Here is a 27,839-nt window from a genome sequence, read left to right as displayed (position 1 = left end):
AGTGTACCATATAAGGAAATAATGAGACCAACCTCTGTTTTATTTAAAATATTTTTGTTTGTTTGTTTGTTTGTTTGTTTGTTTGTTCTTTAAATTTTAAATTATATTTTAATATGTCTGAATGTTTGGCCTGCATTTATGTCAGTGTGACAGGTACCTGACTGGTACCCATGAAGCCCAGGAGAAGACAACAACTAGTAGTTACAAACAGAAATGAACTCCCAAGTGGGTGCTCAGAACTGAATCTGGGTCCTTTGCAAGAACAGCAAGTACTCTCAACTGTTCAGCCAGCTCTCATGACCTCAATATCCTTTTTACTGTTCTGAGCAAACCATTGCATATGGAAAAGAATGTGTCATGTGTGTGTTCATGTGTGTGTTTGTATTTGTGTGTGTATGTATGGGGGGGATAGTTTTATCTTCCCAAATACACACACATACACATACATGCATACACACACACACACACCATTTGTAATTGTTTACTATGTTCAAAGGTAACCTTCCTCGCCCCAAATCTAACTGTGATTACCACAGGTTACAAATATACTTGGTAATTGATTCTTGTAATTTCTCTTTTTAAGATTAATCCCAATACCTTTAACTCCACATATCAAATTGGTTATATTTGTCTTCTAAAGCCTTTTGATATGAGTAGCTTGAATTAAGCCACATCTATTTACAGTTTAACTCATTTATTTAAGACCACTATGATTTAAAATTGTTTTGTGTTTTATAAATACTGTTTTTAAATCAGCACACACCTTTTTCGCTCAGATTTTTGTGGAACTTCAAAAAATGATGTCATTTTTACATTTTACTTTGTACAGAGTTTGTTTGATTCTTCTTGCTATTTATAAAAGGACTACCATCCAAGTGTGTTCTCAAACAAAGGCAATTCACTGCAAGGAAAACTCTCTACTCTCTAAATAAATGCAGGGACCTATTTCCTTAATTACCATGTTCCCATGAGCTAACTAATGCACAACATAGTATATATAGTAGGATTGGTTTCAGACAAAAAATGAAAAATTCAAAAGACAATAAATTCTAAGAAAAATGTTAATAAAAATAAATAAAAGCTGATACTTTAACTTTTTTAACTATTACTTTTGTGTTTGTATTAGATGAAGAAAGATAGTAATCAAAACAAAAAGAAGGAGAAAGAAAGAAAATGGGACAAGGAAAGATAAGCCATGATACTCACTGAAACTCAAAAACCCCAACCTTGGCTTCCCAATCTATCTTGTGTTCTTGTTCATCATGTGCCAGGCAGTTAGTGTTCCAGATCATTTTCTTGTTCGTCATGATTGTCAATTTGATGGTCTCTGAAGTCCACTAAGTTCTGTCCCATGGTGAATCTGAAGGGACATTTCCAGAAAGGAGAAACTGAGGGCAGACACTTGACCTGCAGAATAGATCTCACCTTCCAGTGGGAGGCAGCTCTAGGAAGAGATCTAAGTAAAACTCAGGCTGCTTAGGCAATCTGTGCTTCCTGCTGAGGAACATGTCTGTCTCATCCTAGCTGCCTCGGCTATCCTTCACTGAGATGAGTACCCAAGCCCAGGCCTTCAGCATCAGATTGGGACTGCTGAGGCTGCCAGTTTCATGGACGAAACACTCCCAAGTTCTCAGCTCCTTTAGCATAAGAAAAGTCATTGCTAGAATACCAAATCCCTTTTGTGTAAGTCAACCTAATAAGCCACCATGTATAATTTATATAAATTCCCTAAGATGTGTTCCTCTAACAAATATACACCTGTAATTACAATCTACAAGTGTCAGTTTGTTCTTTGATATAAAGTAATCTATATCCAGGATTCTTATTTACATCTAAGGGATGAACTATCTTACTTACTTAATTTCTATAAACAGGCATAAATAAATATTGGGACATATTTGTTCCTAAATTTTGACTTAAGAATGCATGAAAACATAGAATAGATTCTAAGGTTGTCTGAAATTATGCATAGCCTATTATGTCCTGATCATCCCTGAAAATACTGGGATTCTAAGCACTTCTTAGAATTACATAGTCTTGCTTACAAGCAAGGAGTTTTGATTTTTTTTAAAAATTCTTAAAACATAGCTCTCTATCACATGTGGACCACAGAGCTCATTTAATGCACCTACTCCCTGCTGCTTTCTTCCTTTGTTCCCACTCTTAACTCTACTAACTCGATAACCAAGTCTATAAGCTAAATTTCAGCATCAGCACCTGATCACATTCCATTAGGCTGTTGGCTAAATGCATCTTATCTTCTGTGCCAGTGGTTTTGTTTTTGCTTTTCTTTATTTGAAAACTGGGATGTTTCTAGACTACTATAGCAAATATATAAACAAACAAATAAATATTTATAATATATATAAAGTATTCATATTCAAAAATATGGATATAGACAATAAGTCATATATATTTACCATATATACCATAAGTATATTTATTATTTTCTAAATTCTGTGAAAGGTTTGAGTTTCATGCAGAGTGTTTTGATAATATTCATTACTTCCCAACTCCTCTCAGGGCCACTTTTTCCCATACACTGCCAATTTTGAATACTTAAGAAACAAAAGTCAAGGCAAATTTGTGCTGCCCAAATTTTCTTGGATGTGTAGGTTTCTATTGAGCATGTTAAACTTATAGAATATCCTCTTACAGAAAACACCCCTTCCCTCTCCCAGGAGCTCAAATAGAATAAGTCTGATTTTTACATCACTTTCAGCCAATCTCAATGTTTCCTTTGTTGGCTTTTAATTCCTTTCCTTTGTTGGCTTTTAATTCCTTTTGTCCTCACTCATTTCTTCTTATGGATGACTTTCCTAAAATCCTGGTTATAGTCACATACTCTATGCCAGATCCAGGCTCCTCAAATCATTTTGTAGCTCTGTACAATTGTACAACTTCAAATAATCACACACACACACACACACACACACACACACACACACTACATGCACACACATGCACACATACAGACATACACCCACACTCCTACTCAGCGAGGAGTATGTAAACACTTAAATGCCTGACCAGTCTTGTGAACTTCTCTAGTCCTACCTTTCTTCTTTGCCTCTGCACTGTTTGTTTCTACCTGATTAAACACCATTGTTCTTTGTGTGAGAAAAAGTAGCCAACAGTCAGTGTTACACAGAGACAGAGCCCAAGGTCAGGAATCAGAAAAACTAGAACAAGGCCAATGTTCCTGCAAACTCTGAGTGACTGTGGACTGCTCAGATGTGTACCACCAACAGAAAATTGAATTATTATTCATGGAAGGGATTCATAAAGCTCACAGTAGATACAAATACAATGGAAATCAATCCTGGGCACATACTTCAGCAATGAGGATTAAACTGTCAATATTTAACAACTTTTATTTAAATGATCATAACAGAGATTTTCTTCATATCAAGCTCCACTGGTTTATTTAGCCTGATAGTAAATGTGCATTTGATTTCTGTATGACACTTTCTCAAGCAATCAAGTCAAAAGCACTCTGCTAAATGTAGAATCATCTTAACTACCTTACCCATGTTGGCCAAATGGATCCAGGAAACAAGGTTAGAAACCATCCTAGAAACGACAATCAGCTTTGCTAACTTTAAAAGAAAGAGGGAAAAATGATAGAGAAGAGAGACCACTGCCTTATTGATAATTCAAGGTTGTTAACCAAAGGCTCCATACCTGCCTCACCACAAGCCCTCTATTTCCCAGGGATCAGAGGAGGGCAAATTAGATCATATATCTGAAGTGCTTGGACTCCTTGTAGGAAGGGGCCACATAAATCCTTGCCATTGTCACTTTCCGTTCTTCCCGTGCCTTTGACCTTAGCTCTCCGAAAGTAATTTATAACTGGTTGTAAGGGCAGCTGAGAATAGCTTCATCCACCTCCCCTGCAAACAAGCCTGCGGCAGGGAGTATGGGCTAGTCACACTCACTTGACCACAGGACTCCCCTCCACTGCCTGAGGAAACATAATTATAAGGACAACAGCCGCTGTCACAAGCCCTGTGGTGCAAGATTGAGTTACTGTCTGATTAAGTTGGTAGGCTGTCAGAGTGCTGCCTCCCACTTCTCTGGCATTCTCTGATCATAAGTGAGAATGGAGCTTGCTGTAGCTGTGTGTCCCATGGATACAGAGGAACTCTGCACTGTAGTGTACTTCAGAGGAAAGTGTTGCTGTACTGTTTTCTCTGGCCATGGTGTTGAGGAAATGAGAAGGAAAAGTAGATGTAAACGTTTCTTACAAGGGTGATGAAACACATCCTAAACTCTAAACTCTAAAAACTAATGAACTCAGCTAGTCAAGTCTTGTCTTATTTAATATTGTTTTGTTCTCCATTATGAAAGTCAAAGTCAAAAATATCTGTCTTTCAGAATGGTGTACTGGGGCACTGCTGTACTCCCACTGTGTGCTTGGACACTGCTGTACTGCCTCTGTGTGCTCAGACACTGCTGTACTATCACTGAGTGCTAGTTACTTCTGCTGCATGCTGGGCACTGCCACTGTGTACCAGGCCACTGGTGCACTGTCCTGTGTACCAGGGTACTGTTGCATTGCCCCTGTGTGCCAGGGTGCTGCTGCACTGCCCTGTGTACCAGGGTACTATTGCATTGCCCCTGTGTGCCAGGGTGCTGCTGCACTGCCCTGTGGGTCAGGGCGCTGATGGACTACTCTGTGTGCTGGGGCGCTGCTACTTGGAAGGATATTTCAGAGGACTGCATTTGCATTTAAAGTGGACTACACAGCAAGTGGCGTGAAACCACACAAATAAAACAAAGCCAAAGCCAAGAACAGAGATAGAATACTACTCCTTTTAAAAACCTTCAGAAATGTGGGGGAAATTTTAATTGTGAAACCATCTCAGACTTTGAAGAAAACAGTAAAAATAAAGAAGTCCCATGTGCCTATCACATAAATTCCCTAAAAAGCATACTATATTTGCCTTATTCTATGACTCTGTTATATTTGTGTGTATTGTTTATATTATATTTTTAAGAGTAACTTAATAAATAATGCCCATTTTTGAATTTTTTATTAAATTTGTCCTTTGGCAATTTCATAGCTGTGTGTGTGTGTTTGTATGTGTGTGTATGTGTGTGTGTGTGTATGTGTGTGTGTGTATGTGTGTATAACCGTGCATGTGTGTGTGTGTATGTGTGTATAACTGTACATGTGTGTGTGTGTATGTGTGTGTATGTGTGTATAACCGTGCATGTGTGTGTGTGTATACAAAATGCAGTCTGATTAATGCCATCCCCCACTCTTATTCTCCCTCTATCCCAGCAAGTTACTTTGGGACATTGGTATCTTTTTTATATCTGTACCCATCACAATTTTCCCAGTTATGTCACCAAATATTGTCATGCTCTCTCCAACCAGCTTGGCCTTCACAGAGAACCCAGTGACTGTTTCTGCAGTTCTTTGGTACTCTACTCTGCTGATTTTGTCTAATGTATTCTTCTGATAGGCCCCTGGATACTTCAGAAGCAAGAGGAACTCTGCATGTGAGTTTCAGAATGGTCTAGAGGTCTAGGAGTGTCCAACATTGGCACCACCACTAGCATCAAGGAAAACAATGACAACATGACAAATCTAGACAGCTTCCTCTGCTTATAGGCAAGGGATCCCACTTGGGATAAAGCAGAGGAAGGCAGTAAGATGCTACCACTTCTCAGACACTTGCCTTGCTGCAGGTGTGCAAGGCTCCAGGAAGCTGTTCAGCACGGGACATCCCCATCAGGACCCCCCAACACTTTCACCCTTGCCTTTCATGACTCTCCCAACATCATCCAACTTTTTACATGAAATTTAAAACTTACAGACTTTAAGTGTTTGTTATCACTCTCCATGGCACAATCATTTGTGGAAATATATTCATCTTTGTCTAATTGGAAATTTGTTTTCTATCTTTACAATTCCTTTAAAGGTTAATTTCTTATTTTGAAGTAATTTTTCCCTAAGTAGGTGCCTGCTTCTCTATGGCTACTTATTCATTTTCATCTAAATATTATATACAAGCCTATGATTAGTTTGTTTATGTGTTTTTATGTCCCTCATCAGACTGAATTTAGGAAAATCCTAGGTCTTACAAATCATTTCCTTCTTGGCTCCCAGTAACATGAAACATAGTTAAGCAATGTTAATTCATTTACTGTGTTCAAATTAAACAATAAAATGAGAAATGTGGAATAGAGACAAGTGAGAGGGGAAAATAAGCATAAATAAAAATTTTTAAAAATTAAGAGATTTTGTTTTTACAGGTTATGCATTGCTATGAATTTATTCTTCAAATTTACAAGGAGGTAAAAGGGATATGAAGATAGGGTGTTATTACGGTTACCGCCATATGACCTAATTCCTCCAATTACTAAACATGTTCTTTCTTGTTTCTAACAAAAAATAACACAGGGTCCTGTAGGCACTGTGGAACAAGCATCTGTGCAATGCTATATGGGAGCTGTTTGGAGGACTTTACGAGCACTGAGTGCTTTAAACTACATAATAGTACTATGAGGAATGTTTAGGTCTCAGGAGAGCTTCTATACTGTAAATTTCTAAGGACCCCAGATAATGGTAGGATATGTGAATTCTATTACTATTTAGCATGGCAGAAATTAAAACTGTTGAATGTTAAATGGGTTTAATTTAAAAATATTATATAACACATTGACATAAGAGGAATACATTGTTTAAAAATACCTCTTTGCATAAAGGGAAACATTATTCATGGCATAGCTTTCTAATTTCATGGCGTCTCTAATGAGTGATGTAAAGTTAGTGTCTTGTAAAAAATCCTGCTTTTATATTCGTGTTGTTATGTTACATTATTTTTGTTCAAATAAAAGTAAATTCAGCCTCAGCTAGAAATGTGATTGGATATTTGATATTGTATTTCCAGTGTTAATTATTAGGTAATATATGCCAAATAATTTAAGTACAGTTGAATATAATTCATTTGATTTTTGTCCCTTCAAATGAGTCTGATGTCCCATGTAAGAAAAATTACTAGTTAACTTAAACCTGAAAGAAAAATGTAAAATTATTTTATAAAAAGGCTCTAATCTTTATCAAAACTGCTTTATAAATACATTTTTTTCCTTTTTTTAATTAGGTATTTTCCTCATTTACATTTCCAATGCTATCCCAAAAGTCCCTCATACCCTCCCCTCCAACCCCCCTACCCACCCACTCCCACTTTTTGGCCCTGGCGTTCCCCTGTACTGGGGCATATAAATACTTTTCATTGCACAAGGCAGAATTCTCAATTGAAAATCTAATAATATTAGTTGTGTTTGTGTTTAAGGTTTCTTTTAATGAAGTTAGGTTAATTTTTGTTTGTTTCTTTCTTCTCTTGGTGAAATCTGCATCCACTGAGTTTTTCACAGTCTATGCAAATTGAACTGCAAAAGTGGCAAATAGTTCTGTGTGGAGACACTGGAATCTTCTGAATTGTCCTGATCGCTCAGAATTATACAGAATACACTCAATATTGAATTAACCCATTTTGGAAGTGGGAAAATTAGAATATAGGTTTTCATTAGACATCATAAAATTTGGAAGTGTCAAATCCAGGATTCCAAGACAAGCATTGAAACTTCACACAGTTCATGGTTGATTCAAATTCCATGTTTCACCACTAATGTTTTGAGTAATTTACAGAATGTTCAGAAATACTGATTCAAATATACTATGCTTTGATCAATTATTATTGATCAAATATATATGCTTTGATCATTATCTTTGGAACCTAGCCTCCAGAGTAACATGAAACTGTATTATTAATATGTGTTTAAGAAATGACAGAAAGAGCCAGGTGGTGGAGCACACCTTTAATCCCAGCACTCGGGAGGCAGAGGCAGGAGGATTTCTGAGTTTGAGGCCAGCTTGGTCTACAGAGTGAGTTCCAGGACAGCCAGGGCTACACAGAGAAACCCTGTCTCAAACAAACAAACAAACAAACAAACAAACAACAACTAAATGACAGAAAGAACTTTCCATAGGCAAAAGCTCAGAGAAAAAGACATAATTTATAGACATTGTTGCAAGCCTAGAGAGTTATCATAAGCTGGTAAGATTTTATCATTTTATTTTATTTTATTTAATGCATCTGAGTGTTTTGTTTATATGTATGTATGTGCATCACATGCATAGTTGCTCAGAAGAGGGTATTAGATCTCTTGTAATTGGTGTTAAGAATAGTTGTGAGCAAACATACAGATGCTGGATATTGAACACAGATCCTATTACTGTTCAGCTCCTAGATCAATATTTTCCAATTTACCTTGATTGTCCTCTTATAGAGCAAACCAAACAAAGGCATCCCTAAAACATAGTCTCCTGTAGGTACCTCTGTTACAATCTAGTATTTTGAATTACCTATATTTTTTTCTCCCCATAATTTCCCTTCTAGATCACTGACCTGCCATTCTTCTCCCAATGATACCCAAATGAAATTCCTCTTTGTTAATTAGTATCATGAAATGTGCCTTCATCTCAATCTTTCAGAGGCCTTGAAATTTCTTGTAATACTCCCACTTTTTAGCTTCTCTGATCCCACCTTCTTCCCCCTACCTTCAAATACTAACTCTGCTTGTTATCTTCCAAGAAAGTGGAAGTTTCTCAATGTTGCTACTGGTGTTACTGTTCATAACATCTCATCAATTTACAGGGCTTAAAAAACCCTACTTTAGTGCTTTTCAAATTTCATAATTCGGTGACCCTTTAATACAGTTCTTTATGCTGTGGAAAACCCCAACCATAAAATTATTTCATTGCTACTTCATAACTCTAGTTTTGCTACTATTGTGAATCATGGTGTAAATACCTGATATGCAGGATATCTGATATGCAACTCCAAGGGGATCCTATCCCATGGGTGGAGAACTACTGCTTTCTTAGTAATTAATCCAAAAGTTTCATCCATTCTTGATCTTCTTGAGAACCCATTTTTGCAATAATACAAGAAGCAGTGAATTCCTGATTATCCTTCTGAGATCTCCATCATTCCAAATACCTCTACTGTTCATTAAGTGGTGGCACTATGCATTCAGCCAATCAAGCAAGAATTGTGATGAATCATCTAGGGCTGTCTCTCTCTCTCTCTCTCTCTCTCTCTCTCTCTCTCTCTCTCTCTCTCTCTCTCTCTCTCTCTCTCTCTCGTGTGTGTGTGTGTGTGTGTGTGTGTGTGTGTGTGTAAGAGAAAGAGGGAGCAAAAGGAAAAGAAACAGAGAGGATAGATAGGAGAGAGAAGAGAAATATCCAAAACATTATTGAAAACAGATCAATAGTAGACGCTCATTTACTCTTTCTGATTTCAATATCATCACCAACCCAGTTCAAGCTACCCTTCTTGTTTCTGAGCCCTGATGTGATCTCTCTTAACTATTAATGGCCCCTTGTTTAAATTTACCTTTCTTCTATGTGTCCCCCTCCTATAAACATGTAAGGTGCATCTGTATCACTCAACTACTTACAAAAAAATCTACAGACCTCTGTTTCAGCATTATAACAAGTTGTTTTCTCTATTGTCTAACACACTTAGACAAGTAAAAGCCTTATTTCTGGCTTTCAGACTAACTAAGACTTCTACTTTCAAAGCTTTGACCACACCTACACCACTGACCTGGACTCCCTTTAGCTCCTTCACATTTTGTTTCTTTCATATTTAGCCATCAAAAAATCATTACCTAAAAAATTTTCTCTCTGCAGAGAGGTTCTACAACTCATTATTCTTTATTACAGAAACTCCTTCTGTTCTTTGTTTCAGATATACAAATGTACTTGCTCTTTATTTATCTTGTTTCAACATATGTATTTATCTCTGATGGATCAGATAGTATATCTTTAAACTGTGATTCCCTAAAGGCTCTTATCAGTGTGCCTTAAGCAAACGAGTAGTGTGTTATCCTATACCAATATATGTGTCTGTTGTATGAACTTGTGACTAGGCTTTCCTCTTAACAAAATTACGTATTATTAAGTATAAGAGACATAGAATGAGGGGACTATGTTCCACCATTGTGTTAGGTATCATTCTCTCTCCAAGTTTTATGATGTTTTGGAGATGAAAATGTATGTTGCTGTTCCTGAAGGTTGTTTAATTATTTTATAAATATTTACAACTTGTTCAGGAGCTTTTAAAGTATATTGTGTCTTTTAAGTTATTTTGTTCTCTCAGAATCCCTACTATATGAGCATGCATTTATCTCTATTTCACATATAATACAACTGAAGCACTAGAGAGTTTTTGCCAGAAAATTAACAAAAGCAACATAGCTAATGTGTTCTGAAGGCAGCATTTGAATTCAAAGCATCTGGCACAAGAGCCTGTGTCCTTAAGAATTATTCCATGATGTCAGCGTTTGGAGGCTGATTATGGGATGGATCCCTGGATATGGCAGTCTCTAGATGGTCCATCCTTTTGTCTCAGCTCCAATGTAAATGAGGAAAGTACCAAAAAAAAAAAAAAATAAGAATTGTTCCATGAAGCTCACGTGACTGTTGTAAGCAACAATAGCAATAGTAATCTAGTTCCAGAGTTGTCCTCAATCCCTCTCTAGATGTATGCAAAACATTTCCTTTAATTTGATTTTATCCTCTCATGAACATGGAAGATACAGAGACAGAATTATAATATAGCTTTTACTAATGAATAAGAGTTAAAAGCATGGGCCTATGGAAATATGCAGGAAGCAAGCAGCAAATTTACCTGAGGGCATTCCAGAAGATTGTCTCCTTAAGTTAACGTTTTTTCTTTTACTTTTTGAGATTATAATATAATTTCATCATTTCTCCTTCCCTGCTCTAACTCTCAGCCTTCCCATACACCCCTCCTAGCTCTCCTTCAGGTCCATGCCATTTATTCTTTTGAGTTGAAGGGTAATGGAGTGTTGATAAGGACAAGGAAGATAAGTCATAGTTAACATTTCCAGAGGGTTAACTGTATAATGAGGAACTGGCCTATTATCTATAATTATCAATAATAACTGAAGCTCAGTTTTTTCACCCTAAAAATTTTCAGATAGTCATATATGGCTCACATTTTCAATAATGCCTAATTATACTCAATTTATAAGTATAGATAATAGGCCAGGAAAGTCCTGCCTGGTGTTCAAACCTTAACAGGTATGCCTTCTAGAAGACCTTGAGGGTAAGCAGATATTTGAAGCAGAAAAAAAAAAAAAAAAACCAAAAAACAAAAAACAAATGTACAAAGCAAAAGGTGGGAAGCACACATATAAGCCCAATGATGGGGTAAACAGTGAAGTATCTATAAAATGAAAACTTTAAAATGCTTCAAGTTCATCAGAAGTAACATCATGGAAGAAAGACTGGTCGTCAGGATGAGACGAAACATGTAAGTGGCCAAGAAAGCATCAAGCCTAGATTGTAGATAACCTTCTACCTGAGATCTTGGGAAGCCAAGATCACTTCTCATATCCTCTCAACTTTTGGAGCAATAACCCCTAGGTAATATATTAATGGGATAAATTAGGCCTTTGAAACTATTTACTATAGATAATTTTGGGGTCCAGGGAAATGGCTCAGTGGAAACAGTCATGTATTACTCTTATAGAGGACTCATGTTTGGTTTCCATCGCAAACATGGCAACTGACAGTGATCTGGAATTCTAGCTCCAGAGAACTCACTACTTTCTTCATATACTCCATGTGGTGTACAGACATACATGCATGAAACATATGCATAAACATAAAGCAAAAATATAAAGATAAGCTTACTAGATCTACCTAATTTTCTCTGTGCTGCATGAGACATATTTTAGCAAATTATCATGTAGTTATCATTTTCTCCAAGTTAATTCATATATAATTTAAATGTATGTCTATAGTTAAGTATTTTCTTTTTTTGTAATAAAATTTTTTAATAGGTGGTTTTTTTTTTCATTTACATTTCCAATGCTATCCCAAAAGTTTCCCATACCCTCCCCACTCCACTCCCCTACCCAACCACTCCCACTTCTTGGCCCTGGCGTTCCCCCGTACTGAGGCATATAAAGTTTGCAAGACCAAGGGGAATCTCTTTCCAATGATGACTGACTAGGCCATCTTCTGATACATATGCAGCTAGAGACATTAGCTCTAGGGGTACGGTTAGTTCATATTGTTGTTCCACCTATAGGGTTGCAGACCCCTTTAGCTCCTTGGGTACTTTCTCTAGCTCCTCCATTGGGGGCCCTGTGATCCATCCAATAGCTGACTGTGCACATCCACTTCTGTGTTTGCTAGACCCCAGCATAGCCTCACAAGGGACAGCTATATCTAGGTCCTTTCAGCAAACTCTTGCTAGTGAATGCAATGGTGTCAGCGTTTGGAGGCTGATTATGGGATGGATCCCTGGGTATGGCAGTCTCTAGATGGTCCAGCCTTTTGTCTCAGCTCCAAACTTTCTCTATGTAACTCCTTCCATGGGTGTTTTGTTCCCAATTCTAAGAAGGGGCAAAGTGTCCACACTTTGGTCTTCATTCTTCTTGAGTTTGATGTGTTTTGCATATCTCACATAATAGTTTTATTGTAACAGACATATTTTAAGATTGTGAACTTCTCAAATAATTTGACAACATTTAAAGTTTGGTTTCAGTTCATGATTTAATCAGACTTCTTATTCATAAGCTCTAATATATACAGTAACTTAAATTATTGAGATGCTCTGCTAAATATATGAAAGAGTTAGTATAGTAGTTTAAGTTTAGACAAGCTCTTTCTCTATAAGAAGCATTTGCTGAGAGGAGCCTGGTATAGCTGTCCCCTGAGAGGCTGTGCCAAAGCCTGACCAATCCAGATGAGGATGCATGCAGCCAACCATTGAACTAAATGTGGGCACCTGCATAGAGGAGTTAGGGGAAGTATGGAAGGAGTTGAAGGAGTTAGCAACCCCACAGGAAGAACAACAATATCAACCAACCAGATCCCCCAAAGTTCCCAGGGTCTAAACTGCCAACCAAAGAGTACACATGGTGGGATCCATGTCCCCAGTTGCATATGTAACAGAGGTTTACCTTATCTGGCTTCAATGACAGGGGAGCCTGTGGTCCTGTGGAGGCTTCATGCCCTAGTGTAGGGGAATGCCAGGGTAGTAAGGTGAGAGGGGGTAGTTGGGGGAGCACCCTCATAGAAGGAAGGGGAATGGGGGAGGACATAGGGGGTTTAACTGGGAAGGAGAGGAACATTTGAAATGTAAATAAATAAAATAAGAAAAAGAATCGAAGTTCAGAAGACGTAAACCATTTGTTCAGTTTTGCACAAACACAAGCAAAACCAAAAACTGAACTCAAATTATTTCCAGGCAAATTTGTCTTCTAATTTTCTGGTGTGTCCCTAGAACCAAGCCAACCCTAGTCTTCATGTTCTTACCCTTCCAAAATTACAAACAATATCACAATTTACTTTTTTTTGTATTATAATTTATTTTTTCCATATTTTTATTGGGTATTTATTTCAATTACATTTCCAATGCTACCCCAAAAGTCTCCCACATGCTCCCCCACCCACTCCCCTATCCACCCACTCCCACTTCTTGGCCCTGGCGTTTCCCTGTACTGAGGCATATAAAGTTTGCATGACCAATGGGCCTCTCTTTCCACTGATGGCCAACTAGGCCATCTTCTGTTTCATATGCAGCTAGAGACACGAGCTCCAGGGGGGTACTAGTTAGTTCATAATGTTGTTCCACCTACAGGGTTGCATATCCCTTTAGCTCCTTGGGTACTTTCTCTAGCTCCTCCATTGGGAGCCTTGTGATCCATCCAATAGCTGACTGTGAGCATCCACTTCTGTGTTTGCCAGGCCCTGGCATAGTCTCACAAGAGACAGCCATATCTGGGTTCTTTTAGCAAAATCTTGCTCGTGTATGCAATGGTGTCAGCGTTTGGAAGCTGATTATGGGACCAAAGTGTGAACACTTTGCCCCTTCTTAGAATTGGGAACAAAACACCCATGGAAGGAGTTACAGAGACAAAGTTTGGAGCTGAGACTTAAAGATGGACCATCTAGAAACTGCCATATCCGGGGATCCATCAATTTACTTTTAATGCAGTTTCTACGGAAAAACTTTTCTATTTCCATAGTTATCATTCTGCTTTCAATACTAAAGGCATATATTTGTCTCAGCCAAATTAATTGATACCCTTGACTGGAAACAACTAAAAGTTGCCCAGCTTGCTTAGTGTGGTGGTTTGGAAAGAATGGTCCCTATGTGCTCCTTTGAATGCTTAGTCAACAAGGAATGGCACTATTTAAAAAGAAATGGGAGACATAGCCTTTTAGAGTAGGTGTGGTCTTGTTGGAGTAAGTAAGTCACTGGAAGTGGGCTTTGATGTTTCAAAAGTACAAGGTAGGCCCAGTAGCTCTCTCTTCCTGCTGCCTGTGGATCCAGATGTAGAACTCGCAGCTACTTCTCAGCCCAATGTTTGTCTGTATGCTGCCATGCTTCCTTCTTGATGAGTATAGACTAATGTAGGCTTATATTTTTTTTAAAATCTGCTTTAATATGTGTACTTAAATGCTTTAACCTCCCTTCTAGTCCATTACCTACCAGTTGTAGTGGAAAGGAAAGGTTAACAGGGCAGAGGAAGATAAGGACCTGTTTAGAAATAGTTCTTTGGGGTGAATCCAATCTGTATTGTCAGGGTATCAGCAATTTAGTTTACATGAATCAGCAGTAGTAGCTCAATCTATTTGTAAACACCATTCATGAATCAGCAATAGCAATTTGATCTAGAAGAAACCATGAGGACCTGCCAAGCTGCTGTAACACCACAAGAAGTTCATTGGTACACTTCTCTCTATGGAAGTCATAACAAAGAATGATCAGCAAAGAAGGCAATACAAACCAGTACCACGGCATTTTCAGCCAAAACCAGCATCAGCAAAGCCCAATAAAAACCAGCAGAGCGACAAGCAGTGTCACACAGCATTGTCCTCTGGCTGGCTGGCTAGTTATATATACTTTTCCCAAACATCATGTGTTCTCTCAAGCAGCCGTTCTAACAAAACATCATATGCCCCTTTTCCAGGCAGTTTCCAGAAAAACACCAAGTGTCTGTTCTGAGCAAAACATCCTCTCATAAGACAGTTTCCATAAAAAAAAATCACATGACACAACTGATTCTCCAAAGAAAGCATAATTTCCACTTCACACTAAATATCTGACACTTTAATCAAGCCCTAATTAAATTTTTTCTTTTATTGTTTTATTGTTGTATTCACGGACTCTTAGAACAGTGATTAAGATGGTATGTTACAGTTTCTATTTATCCATTAACTAACATCCATTAAAGATGGATAAACTAATGTTTTTGCATTTTTCTAGCTAGTTTATAAAATAACGTTTTTGTTCATATATAGAAAAATCTGTAACCAATCATATTGGTGACACCACCTTCTCAATTTCTGTTCACTTCCTAAACTAACTTCTGTGGCTTTACCTCTTATATATCTAACAAGTGAGTGGCATTTATCATTCCATAAGTCATTATGCAGTGTTGAAAATCATTTTTATGTTAGGCACACTCAAGCATGCTTCCCTAGTTTGTCTGTAAACCTTTTTTTATATTATTACATTTTTTTAATTAGGTATTTTTTTCATTTACACTTCCATTGCTATCCCAAAAGTCCCCCTGTACCCTCCCCCTCCCCCACTCCCACTTCTTGGCTCTGGCGTTCCCCTGTACTGAGGCATATAAAGTTTGCAAGACTGACTAGGCCATCTTCTGATACATATGCAGCTAGAAATACAAGCTCTGGGGGGGGGGGGGGGTACTGGTTAGTTCATATTGTTGTTCCACCTATAGGGTTGCAGATCCCTTTAGCTCCTTGGGTACTTTCTCTAGCTCCTCCATTGGGGGCCCTGTGATCCATCCAATAGCTGACTGTGAGCATCCACTTATGTGTTTGCTAGGCCCCTGCATAGTCTCACAAGAGACAGCTATATCTGGGTCCTTTCAGCAAAATCTTGCTAGTGTATGCAATGGTGTCAGCGTTTGGAGGCTGATTATGGGATCGATCCCCAGGTATGGCAGTCTCTAGATGGTCCATCATTTCGTCTCAGCTCCAAACTTTGTCTCTGTAACTCCTTCCATGGGTGTTTTGTTCCCAATTCTAATAAAGGGCAAAGTCTGTAAACCTTTAAAAGAAATGTTTGTTGCTTCCATTTTCATTTCATAGTTAAGGACACTAACTAAAGCCAAAAAATAGTTAACCAGATAAAGTCAGAACTTGGTTAAAAAATGATCACTGCCCCCCCCCCCCTGTTTCTTCTTAGACTTAATAGCCAAGGAGCTTTAAGCTCCTGCCTAGGGAAGGAATACAAGCAGAGAGATCAAAGACCAAAACGTGTTTTCAGATGCAGAGCTGTAGCCAGTCCCCTTCCCCATTTTCCTCACACAAGCACCTGGTGTCAGAGAAAAGAAGAAAACAATCTTTTCTCCTATGATTATGGTTTGGCCTTATGGGTAGATATGATTTAAAGCATCTTTTTCTCTATGGTTAGTGCATATGACTTAGAGCATTGAGGGCAAATGTGTTTTGATGAAGATTTGACAGAAGGGAGGTGACAAGGTGGAGTGTTTATAATTTTTAGAGACATTCTGGACATTTTTAGTTTCATTTTTCATAAAACTACCACATTATTAGCACCTCTCTAGAGATGAGGAAACTTAAATTAGGTGAAGATAAATGCTTCATTTCCTCAAAAGATAGGGTAGGGTAAATGGAGAAGAACATAGGGTTGACAGAGTGACTGGGTAAGTCCATTTGTGTATGAAAGGAAAAATAAAAGCTAACACTAACTGTACTCTTAGATGTAAGAAGTGTTGCTATGAGAACAATACAGACAGGCTGGGCAGTCATTGGCAGATACATGTATATTTGAAAGCAATAATGTGTCTATATATAACATACATAGGAGAAGCTCTAACAAATGACCCAGGAGCATTATAAAGCTAGCATGAACAATTTATGAGTTTTTAATATCTTTCTGAGTAGACTGTTTATGATTACTTAGGAAATTTAGTGATCCTATAGATTATAGGCAAAGATGTGCAAAATCCATTAGATTATGTATAAAATTGAAGCTGAACTCTTGGTTAAGTAAAGCTGTAACTTTCTCGGACTTAGATTACAAGAAACACTATGCACATGATTACTATAGACTAGAAATATATATGCTCCTGTGTCCACTACCAGGAAACACTATATATGGCCAGTGATTTAGATAAACATGAGTAGTTTCTGTCTGTTTCAGGTTGACTACCAGGGGTCTCTCTAGCCCATTGTTGTTAGGACCATCCTCAAGATTAGGTAAGGAATCAGCTAAGGAATGGTGAATCAGGCACAGTGTTCAGGTCTTGCAGGTCTGACAGACTAGCAGTCAGATTGCTTCTTTATTTCTACAGGTTTGACAGAAGAAAGACAGACTAATGATTATCCCAGAAGTACAGATTATGTGTTTGATTTTTCATTACATGTCCATGGTTATAAGTTTAGTTACAATTAGAAAGTACAAATAAAATAGATTTTATTTTATTTTTTATTATCAGCCCTGTAACTCCAATTTAAAGACTCTAAAGAATGTCTGTTCCAAAGCAAACATATTTAATATATGACAGCCTGCTTTTATGCTGGCAATATTTGTAATTTTAAAGTACCCCAGACAATGAAAAGTATTTGAATTGGCCCTTTTATGAATAGAAAATACTAATTTCTAACTCCTTTTACTGTATTGTTTCATCATCTATGCTATAAAGTAGGAAACGTTTATTTTAGCCAAACTATGTGGGAAACCACATGTGCTGTTGCAGGGTGGCGCTGGCTACCGCTGGCCACCACACATAAGTCTGGGTAAACAACCAATGTGTATATATACAGTAAAGTTTTCACCAAGTCACTGCCTGGCCCGGGCATGATAATGAGGCTCTGCAAGGTACTGAGAGAGAATAACCAATCAGATGAGAGACATGCAAATAAGATATGATAATGAGGCTCAGTGAGGTCCTGAGAGAGAATAACCAATCAGATGAGGAGCATGCAAATGAGGTGGAAAGCATAACCAATCCAATCCGGGTGTGAGACAGGCCTCTCCTAGGCCTATATAAGCAGCACCAGTTCTGGACTTGGGGTCTTTTTCGCCTCTGCAATCATGCTCTCCCAATAAACGTGTGCGGAAGGATCCTGTTGTGGCATTGTTCTTGCTGGCGAGTCAGGCGCTCACAAGAGAACTATCTTATTTATGAGGAACTATTCTTTCAGGGATGAACCCTGTACAACCCCCTATCTTCAAACTACACTTTCAGAGAGCTCTAAGCATATTAAAAAAGAAGGCCTTGAATCTGTAACAAATTCTCCAGGCCAGTAAAGTTTGTGTGCCCTGAACTAATTATAATGTTGGAGTTTGCTTAGGGGCATAGAGCCCAAGAAGGTCCTTGGAGTTGTGGCCTCATTATCTGTGCTATCATGATATCCCAGGCATAAGAAAGACATTCATTGTGTAAATGTACCACAGTGGATATTAGGCAGAAAGCTCGGAATACTCACGATACAACTCACAGATCATATGAAACTCAAGAAGGAAGACCAAAGTGTGGATGCTTCAGTTCTACTTAAAAGGGGTAACGAAATAATCACAGGAGTTAGAGGGAGGGCCTTGGGAAGGAGAAAGGAGAGGGAGGGTAAAGGGGGCAGGACATGAGATGTACAGAAGGTCAGGAAATTGAAGAGAGGTGTGTAGCAGTGGGGGGATGAAAAACTGGAGAAAGTCACACCAGAAAGTCCCAGATGCCAGGAAAACAAGAGGCTCTCAGGACCCAATGGGGATGACATTAGCTGTAATACCCAACAAAGGGTAGAGACCATATCCAGAGGTTAGGCATGGTCCCTGGTTAAGGGATAGGCAACCTACCCATCTCAAAAATATTAACCCAGAATTGTTCCTGTTTGTAGGAAATACAGAGACAAGGAGTGGAGCACAGACTGAAGGAAGGGCCATCCAAAGACTGCTCCAAATGAGGATCCATCCCATATGCAGCCACCAAACCCAGACATTCTTGCTGATGACAAGAAGTACTTGTTGATAGGAGCCAGATATAGTTGACTCCTGAGAGGCTTTGCTAGAGCCCGACTAATATAGATGTGGATGCTTGAAGCCAACAATTGGACTGAGAACAGGGGACCCCAATAGAGGAGTTAAGGGAAGGACTGAAGGAGCTGGAGGGGATTGCAATCCCATAAAAAGAACAACAATATCAACCAACCACATCTCCCAGAGCTTCCAGGGACTAATAAACCTCCAACCAAAAACTATACATGGAGGGACCCATGGCTCCGCTGCATATGTAACAGAGAATGGCCTTATCTGGCTTCAAACGGAGGGGAGGCCCTTGATCCTGTGAAGGCTTAATGCCCCCATGTAGGGGAATGCTAGGGTGTTGAGGCAGGAGTGGGTAGGTGGGTGGGGGAGCATCCTAATAGAAGCAACAGGGAGGGGAAATGGGATAGGGGGCTTGCAGAGGGAAAACCAGGAAGGAAGATAACATTTGAAATGTAAATAAATGAAATAACCAATAAAAAAATTAAAACATAAAAGGTCATTCAAATAGAGCCAGATATAGTTAAGTTTAGGACCTTCCTAAAAACACACAGACATAATTTTCTTGGGGAAAGGCAAAAAATGAATCATAATCTAGAAAGTCTCCAAGATTGCAACACACAGAAACCCCAAACCAAAAGGTGAGACAGAATGACAGTGATCATAGCATTCAGTTGAGCTTTGCTGGGACTGTGTCAAACAGCTGTAGTAGAACAGGCTGTGCCAGGTGACTTTCCTAATAGTGAAATCGGAAATGGTATATTGTTCAAGTGATTAACAAAAGAGCTTCCATGAGGGCAAGAGAAGTAAGAGAAATAGTTAGGGAGAGTTGGGGAACTGTCAGTGCCAACTTAGTTAGACTGAGGCATACCAAGACAATTGGTAAATCATAAGTCTGTGAGAGTCTCTCCAGAGAAGATCAGTAGAGACAAGCAACATCTATCTGCTGGAGCTTGATAAAATGCAAAGAAGCAGTGGGTTTACTCTTTCTTCTCAAAAAACTTGAGTTTCATTATTCAATCTCCAGTAGTTACACCAGTGTCCAACTGCCTCTGAAGATTCTCAAAAGATTCTTCAATCCTAAAGTTATTCCCTTGACTCCCATGACTCAGATGGCTTTGAACTTGATCTTAGCCATGTTGTTTAAGTTTGAGAATAGTCTTGGGGGTCTTCTCAGATTCCATAATCACGCACCAAATCCCATGAAAAAATCCTCTGATATAGTCTATCCATCTCTCAAGCTATCATCTATCTGATCTATTTGACATCTGTTTATCTATCCACTCACATGTCTATCCATCACCTATTGATCTACCTCAGACTTAGATTGCAAAAAAAAAAAAAAAAAAAAAAAAAAAAAGATGCATGTGATAGATACATTTCCAGGTGTCACAGAAGTGAGTTCACTATACATGTCTGATGACTTAGATAAACATGACTGCTATATGTCTCAGATGATAGGTGAATACCTATCCAGTGGAGAACACCATCCAACAGAGGCAATAGTTGGGCAAGAGCGCCATCTCAGGTGGAGTCAAGCTTCTATATGGCTTCATCTAGAAATTTCATGAGACATATTATAAGATGAATTTCACCCATTTGTAAATAAGTCTTTGTGTTTGTGTTTAGTTGAGGGCACTGGAGAAGCTATAAACTGTCAAGAACTAGGAAATATTATAGTCAAAGGTGATGGAATAGGCATGGTGATCTTCACCTTCAGCAGTGTATCCCATGGGCAATATCTTACAAATGCAAAAATTTGCTGGCCCATCCAGACATACTCAATTTCTAGCTCCATGAGAATAAGTAGGTAAAATGAGATTATTTTGTGCATTGTCTTCTCCCACGGACACTTAATAATTAGTTCTTTTTTTGTGGTTTTGTTTTGTTTTTCGAGACAGGGTTTCTCTGTAATAGCCCTGGCTGCTGGAACTCACTTTGTAGACCAGGCTGGCCTTGAACTCAGAAATCTGCCTGCCTCTGCCTCCCGAGTGCTGGGATTAAAGATGTGCAATCTAAAGTACATTTAGATTTACAAAATTTAAATAATTCCTTCTATGCATCTATCATATTCTCAGCAAATCTCAATAATCTCAGAAAAAATCACTAGGTTCCCTGTAACTGTATGGCTGACTGCATATATGAAGCTTGGACTCCTGGAATGATACCCCTAGCAGTCCCCATAGGTATCGGTGTGCTTTCTTCCCTGTTCCACTCACATATTCTATCTTGCTTCTCCCTCACTCTGTCTCTCTCTCTCTCTCTCTCTCTCTCTCTGTCTCTCTATCTGTCTATCTTTCTCTTACACACACACACACACACACACACACATATACATACAGAGGCGGGGGAGAGAAAGACTGGAGGCTGGAGGCTGGAGATGCATACACCACCTGTGAGAAGATTGATTTTTTTTTTTTAATGAAAAACCACATACCCTGAATGCTGGAATTGAATGACTCCAAGAGAGATGTGAAGGGGAACATGCATTTGGTTGAACTCTCAAGCCCAAGCTGTTCTTAAACTCCAAATGTCTCAAACTTAATGGATATATATTTTAAGGTTGAATTATGTGTACCAGAAATATACACTGAAGTCCTAACACACAGCACCTATGATTATGACCTTCCTGGGAAATAAGACAGTGTACATATTACTTGTGCCATCATAATTCAGTAGGATAGCCCTTAATTCAATATGACTGGCATTCTCATTAGGAAAATCAAAGATTATTTGAAAATAGACATGCAGGAAGAACACCACACAAGGAAAAAACCAGAAATTGGAGTATTCTGGCTACAACTCAAGGATACAAAGAAGGCTTCCACCAAGTCACCAGGTGACACTTTAATGTCAAACTCCCAGTGTCCAGATCTGGATGAGGGTAAGATGTCATTGTTTTCATCCACACACTTTGATCTGTGCAGCTGTAGGAAATTTACATGGTAGCGATGATAGGGAAAACTATGGTTTTCTGCTCCCTTGAACCTTACTCTAACACTATTGCTCTAAGGAGAAGTTGGGTTCCAAATCTTAGGGTCTGTATATGTGTTCAATGCTTCTCATGGAATGCTGATGTAGGCTCTTGGGGTTCTCTGCCCTTTCATTTCTTCTCTGTCATTATGTAAATTTCTTTGGAATATTATTGAGGTATGTCCTCCTACCACTGAGAAGACTGCATAAGGGACACCAGTGCTATAGACTATAAACTAGTGCTACACACTATAAGCCCAAGTGTAACAGAACCATAAATTTCTAGGGCATGGAAGATTATCAGATTTCTGGAATTGGATAAAATTAAAGCATATCTACAAATATGTACTATTGCATTTCCTTTTAAAACACTGCCTCTGAGAGGTTAGTGGCATTCACCAGGACAAAAATCTTCAGCATAGAATTTCTATGATACAGGAAGGTCTACATTGTCTAACAGGATCCATTTATAAAGCATGGATTGACGGGCATAATATAGATGGCAGGCATAAATGCCAAGCCAAATTCCTTTTTGACTATCTCAAAAGAAGTGGAATCTTTTCTAAAAGCATATTTTGAGCCCAAATCTCAGGGTGAGTCACATAAGTGTTCTTTTTTAGATAATACTGAAATTATAACTTAGAGGTTTATTAGTCAGCAAAATTCAATTTTGGTAGAACCGTACTTGGAAAAGGAAATGAAAAGATATGAAGGCAAGTTTAGACCTGCCAGGGAAGAGAATCTGCAGGAAATTGTGGAGGAGAAAGTTTCACACCATGTGCTTCCATGGTCTGATGGAAGTAGAGGAAAACTGGAGCAAGTAATCAAAAGAGGTGTCTATTCATTCTTCACAGGTCCATGAGCTATCTGTAGGATCAACATCAAAGCATTGCCTTTCCTGCTGCACATCTACCTGAAAGTCCCAAATCCAGAATTCCAGTTCACTAATGCTGATGAAAATCCGAGCTGTCTGGATACACATTCATTCCTTCTACACATGCACCATGCATGATCACCTTAGAAGTATGACTCATTCTTAAAAAGCCAAGCATGATCTTTCCAGAGTATAGATAAACCATGTTCTTAATACTCAATGAAGGTAACTAAAATCATATGTCTGCAAAATACCCTCAACTTGAATTTTTAAAACAGATTCATCCCTAATTCCACACATCTGGATAACCTAAGTGTCCTTCAGTAGGTAAATGGATAGTTAAACCATTGTTCTTCCAAATAAGGAAAGGTTATAACTCAGTTGAGCTACATAGTCATGAAAAGACATGAGTGAACATGAAGTGAATGTCCCTCGACTAAACAGGGCTACTAGGTAAAGCTACATGCTATGAGTACAAAACTTAACATTTAGGAACTATAAAGATAGTCAAAAACAAAAACAAAACAAAAATATTGGTTCTCAGAGGACTAAGGGGGTCAATAAATGGTACACAGAGGATATTTAGCACTGATAGTGGCCTTACTATAATATAATGGTGGCTACATGTCATTAGACATTTCTCAAAATCTATGGAATATAAAACATCAAGAATTGAGGCTAATAAACTACAGGTTTGCAGAGATGATTAAATGTTAGCCTAGGGTCATTTTGAGTATACTACCCAAGTGTGGGATGTTGATGATTAAGGAAGTTACAGGTGTTAGAGGCAAGGAGTGTATTATAAATTTCCATACATCCTGCTCAGTCGTCACTGTAAACTAATCACTGTTCCCAAAATACAAAATTTATGTTTTTTAAAGTAATGTTCTGTCAGTGCCTCCCTTTAGTTACCACACTGCTCTCCCTGTCACATGTCCTCCCCTTTCCTTAGTGATATCCCTTCCTCCAACCAGTCTTCTGTCTCATCCCTGTTGCAGCCTGTACTCATTCTACTATCTTAGAAGCTTTAGATCTTTGCAACTAGACCACTGTGTGGACCACCTTGTGCAAAGTCATTTCCCCACTGACCCTGGGAGATGGGAGGTGAAACTTCTCCCCCAGCTGCTGTAACAGTGAACTGAGAAAGAACTTGAAATTTGTCACTATAGGTCTTCTTCCAAAAAAAATTGACCCAAATGCAAACAATTTTAAAATATGAAAAAGGTTTGTGTGGTCTTGAGTTCTCCCTAGACCCCCGTGTTCCTTTGATTGATTAGCATTGACTAATACTCACAATAGACACAGCACATAAGAACAGTGGCTGTATTATCTATATTATCTAATTAAATAATCTTTAGGCCTGCAAGAGCTTTTATCTCTGTCCTTACTTCATTTGCCCCTTTGTTTTAAAACCTAACTTCTCACTAAGCAAACAGATGTTGAAAAGGTTCCAGAACCTCCAACGAAAAATGCATTCATTGTAGAATGATACATCAAATCCTCAGACTTTCAGATACACACAGTATCTGTATGTATCTGACAAAATGAGGATTCTGAGATACCTGTGAATATTGTGTTCCATTCCATTGAGAGCAAGTCAGTATACCTCTACTAATGTCTAGGCAATGTGCTTGGCTGTATTAATAAAAAGTCATGCAAAGAGAAAGAAAAAGAGAAAAAGAAAAGGGAAAAAAAGAAAGAGAAAAAGAAAAAAGCCCTGTGTGCTCAGGTGACTGAACAAGAAATGCCTGACAGAGAGAGCAGTGACTGGTACTGCAGCAATGAGGAAGTGTTGGGATGGAAGATGAGCAGGCTGATGTTAATGGGCTAAAAGTTTGATCTTGGAAAGCCATTTGCCAGCAGCTGCAGCAGAGGAGAGGAGAGGGGTAGGGTATCTGCTGAGCAGGAGTGAGGATTCAGAATAACAAGGGAAGAAGTAGATTTCTCCAGGAAAGTGGACTTAAATCTATGGGCTTTTCAGAAAGCAACAAAATCTTCAACTATAGAGGAGGTTAGATCAAAGGGGGAAGAGTGAAGAGACAGAGAGCTATCTAAACATGAAGGCTATTTTAAAATAGAATGCACATATTATACTTTTCAATGGAAATCTGGATGAGTTTTAAACAAAGCTATCCCTCAGAAGAGTTTGCTGATAGCAGAAGAGGGGCTATTTTAGAAGAAACGGTCCTGTGGTGAGCACCTGGGGAAATGACACAGCCAATAAGGGTTCCTGCAAGCATGAGAACCTGGCTGAATATTCCCCAGCCTGCATCAAACCCCACATGTGGTCATATGCTCCTCAATAGCCCAGTGCTGGGGAGAAAGAACAGAGAGAGAGGTAGGAGGCGTTTTCTGGCTACTAGCCTAGCTCCAGGTTCAGAGACAGTTTCAAAGCCATAGAGAGCATGATAGAGGCAGCTGTGCAATGCTCTCTTCTGGCTTCCATACATGCAGATTGACACATCTGATTATTACCCACACACCCCTACCCTATATATACATATACCCACAATGGAATGAAGACAGATAGACTGGCTTGATACTGAAGCAGTTCCCTCGGGGGCAGATGATTAATGTCAGGAGTCTAGGAGAGGGTTAAGAAGAGACCAGGACCGGAAGCCTGCCTCTCTATAAATTATTTATAATGAGAACTAGTTCAACACTGATTGGCTGCCTAGGGAGAAACCTCCGAAATCATGACATCGCCAGAAAGTTGCTTGCTTCTCTCATCCCATTTCTAAACTACAGTAGGCAACAGGGGTGTGCTTGGAGCACTAAAATTAAAAAGCTACCTCTTAGCTAACAGCTAGACCCAGTTCCAGTGTGGAAAACTCTTTTAAGATATTAATTGGCTTTCCTTCCATTTAAACATTTTTTTCTTCCTTAATGTCTACTATTTCACTATAAGTAGTGAAGCTGGCCCCGAAAGATAAAGTCCATAAAGATATCAATAAGGACCAAGTGAAACCCTTAACAGTGACTCCCTAAATATGCTTTTGGAAACCAGGGTGAGACAGTAACTACCTCACTGTTCTCCTGTATGGAAAGAAAAAGAGAAACATTATTTTTTTTTTTCCAAATGCATTGTCTGATCTTTAGTGACAATTTAAGCCCACCAATGCCGTGAGTTCATTGTTGGTTCATTCTAATAGCAAGTTTTGATTTAGTCAGCAGGATGTTCAGGTGCTACAACTCTAAGAATAAATGCAAATGACTCCCTTTAGTCCCAGTGACCCCTTGGTGGTCTGCCACATGGTTGACTTGCCTCAGAAAATTTAGACTAAGCACAATATCCATCTAACTTTCCGGGCCTTTCTTGAGAGAAAGATCTGCTATTCCACAGGGGGAACTTCTTTCCCATATGTTTAGGTTTGTTTTATTGCTCTTCCTAGGCTAGTGCTCCTGGCCATGATCCCATTCACGTGCCTCCCATGTGCCCTCTGTGTCTATGTGGCAGATTCTTAAGAAGCCAGTATATGGATTTCCCAGAATCTCTCCTGGTAATCCTCTCACCCCACAGACTTTTCATTTTGATAGTTAGCCTTTTCATCGCCCCACCCCCACCCCCCTTCACCTCTGCCTGCTTGCTATACATCCCACAGACCCTGACAGCTTACTCTGGATCCTAAAGATATGCTAATGAGCATGTAAGAGACAACCGAAGTTTAGACACATCCCACAAAACCTATTTGGTCACTCTAAACATCATGAAGCACCTAACAGCAGGTGTCAGGCTGCCTCCTCCCTTGCTCTGATAGCATCCATGCCCACCTGCTGCTTCTCAACTGGTGAGGGGTTCCCACACTATAGTAACTAAACCACCCACGCCAAATGTCCCTAAGAGTTGCCTTACAGACTGATGGACTGCACTGCAATGAAGAACAACTTTTGCAAGTCAGCTTCATTTGGAAAGGGAATCCCATCCCTCTTTTACCAGTGCCTTGGAAATCTCTGGGTAAGCCCCTAGGAGAATGTGTTCCTGCCCACGTGTAAAGAAAGGAGAAAGCTTTAAGGATGATAACTACTTAGAATTTTTCTTTGTCTTTAGTTAACTGTCTTAGAATTTCTGATCTCTTCTTTGCCTACACTGCTCTGGGTGGGAGAACGGGGGGGGGGGGGGGGGGGAGTCACAGACTACTGTGGCAATTGTTTCTCGGCCAAGCACTGGGAGAGGAAACTGGCTGCAATGTGGTGCTCTATTTATAATGTCAGAACTTATTGTTCTCAGAAGTGGAACTTTAGCCAAAGCACTAAGACAATAGGAAAAGCCTCATTCACTATCCCATTTTAACAACACTGAGAATTGAAAAGGCCTTTTATCACTGCTGTTCTTAACTATTTAAGGGATGTGCTTAGACTACAGAGCTCTATCATCAACTATGGGATGGGGAAGAAGAAATGCTGGCATAAGATTATTTAAACAGTTCTGTAAATGACAAGAGTCTCCCCTGAACACAGATAAGGCTAAAGGTTTAGAGAGGAGATGGGTCTCAATATGTGAGAATTGCTGGAAAGGTAATTCTCTTCACGCTCTACTTTAGGGTAAAACTGAAGCACAATAGAAGAGAAATCATTCAATAAATTGAAAGAACTATGGTGTGTGTATGTGTAAGGGTTGGTATGGTGTACTAGAGATGAAAACTTGGTCTTCATGCACACTACGCAAATGATGTATCAATATGCTAAACTCCCATTGCTAACTGGGAAGATTTCAAAAATGGGGCTCTTAATTCCTGTCTTTGGGTGGTATCCCGGGGCCAGCACAGATCTCTTATAAAATCCATATGCCTTCAGGGAACTTTTGCTGAAACAATAAGAAACATAGGGATAAAAGATAAATTGTACCATGGTCCCATGGAACTCTGGCTGCCGTGCCGGGGCACTCAGAA

At 39.0% G+C, this 27,839-nt stretch overlaps 1 long non-coding RNA gene across 1 annotated transcript in view; it reads right to left on the bottom strand.

Annotated features, from left to right (window-relative positions):
* LOC115032770 (uncharacterized) overlaps positions 1-27,839 on the bottom strand; it is a 67,606-nt gene that overhangs the window by 3,081 nt on the left and 36,686 nt on the right. Inside the window, exon 2 of the long non-coding RNA XR_003838392.1 lies at positions 1,207-1,360. This is a non-coding gene — a long non-coding RNA (uncharacterized LOC115032770). The remainder of the gene's footprint in view (positions 1-1,206; positions 1,361-27,839) is intronic.

This window comes from Mus caroli, unplaced genomic scaffold (assembly GCF_978045245.1).
Source record: "Mus caroli unplaced genomic scaffold, Mus_caroli_1 scaffold_14, whole genome shotgun sequence".
In the NCBI taxonomy this organism is placed as follows: domain Eukaryota; kingdom Metazoa; phylum Chordata; class Mammalia; order Rodentia; family Muridae; genus Mus; species Mus caroli.
The sequence above is the reverse complement of the archived record's forward strand: the minus strand, read 5'-3'. Positions and strand labels throughout refer to the sequence as shown.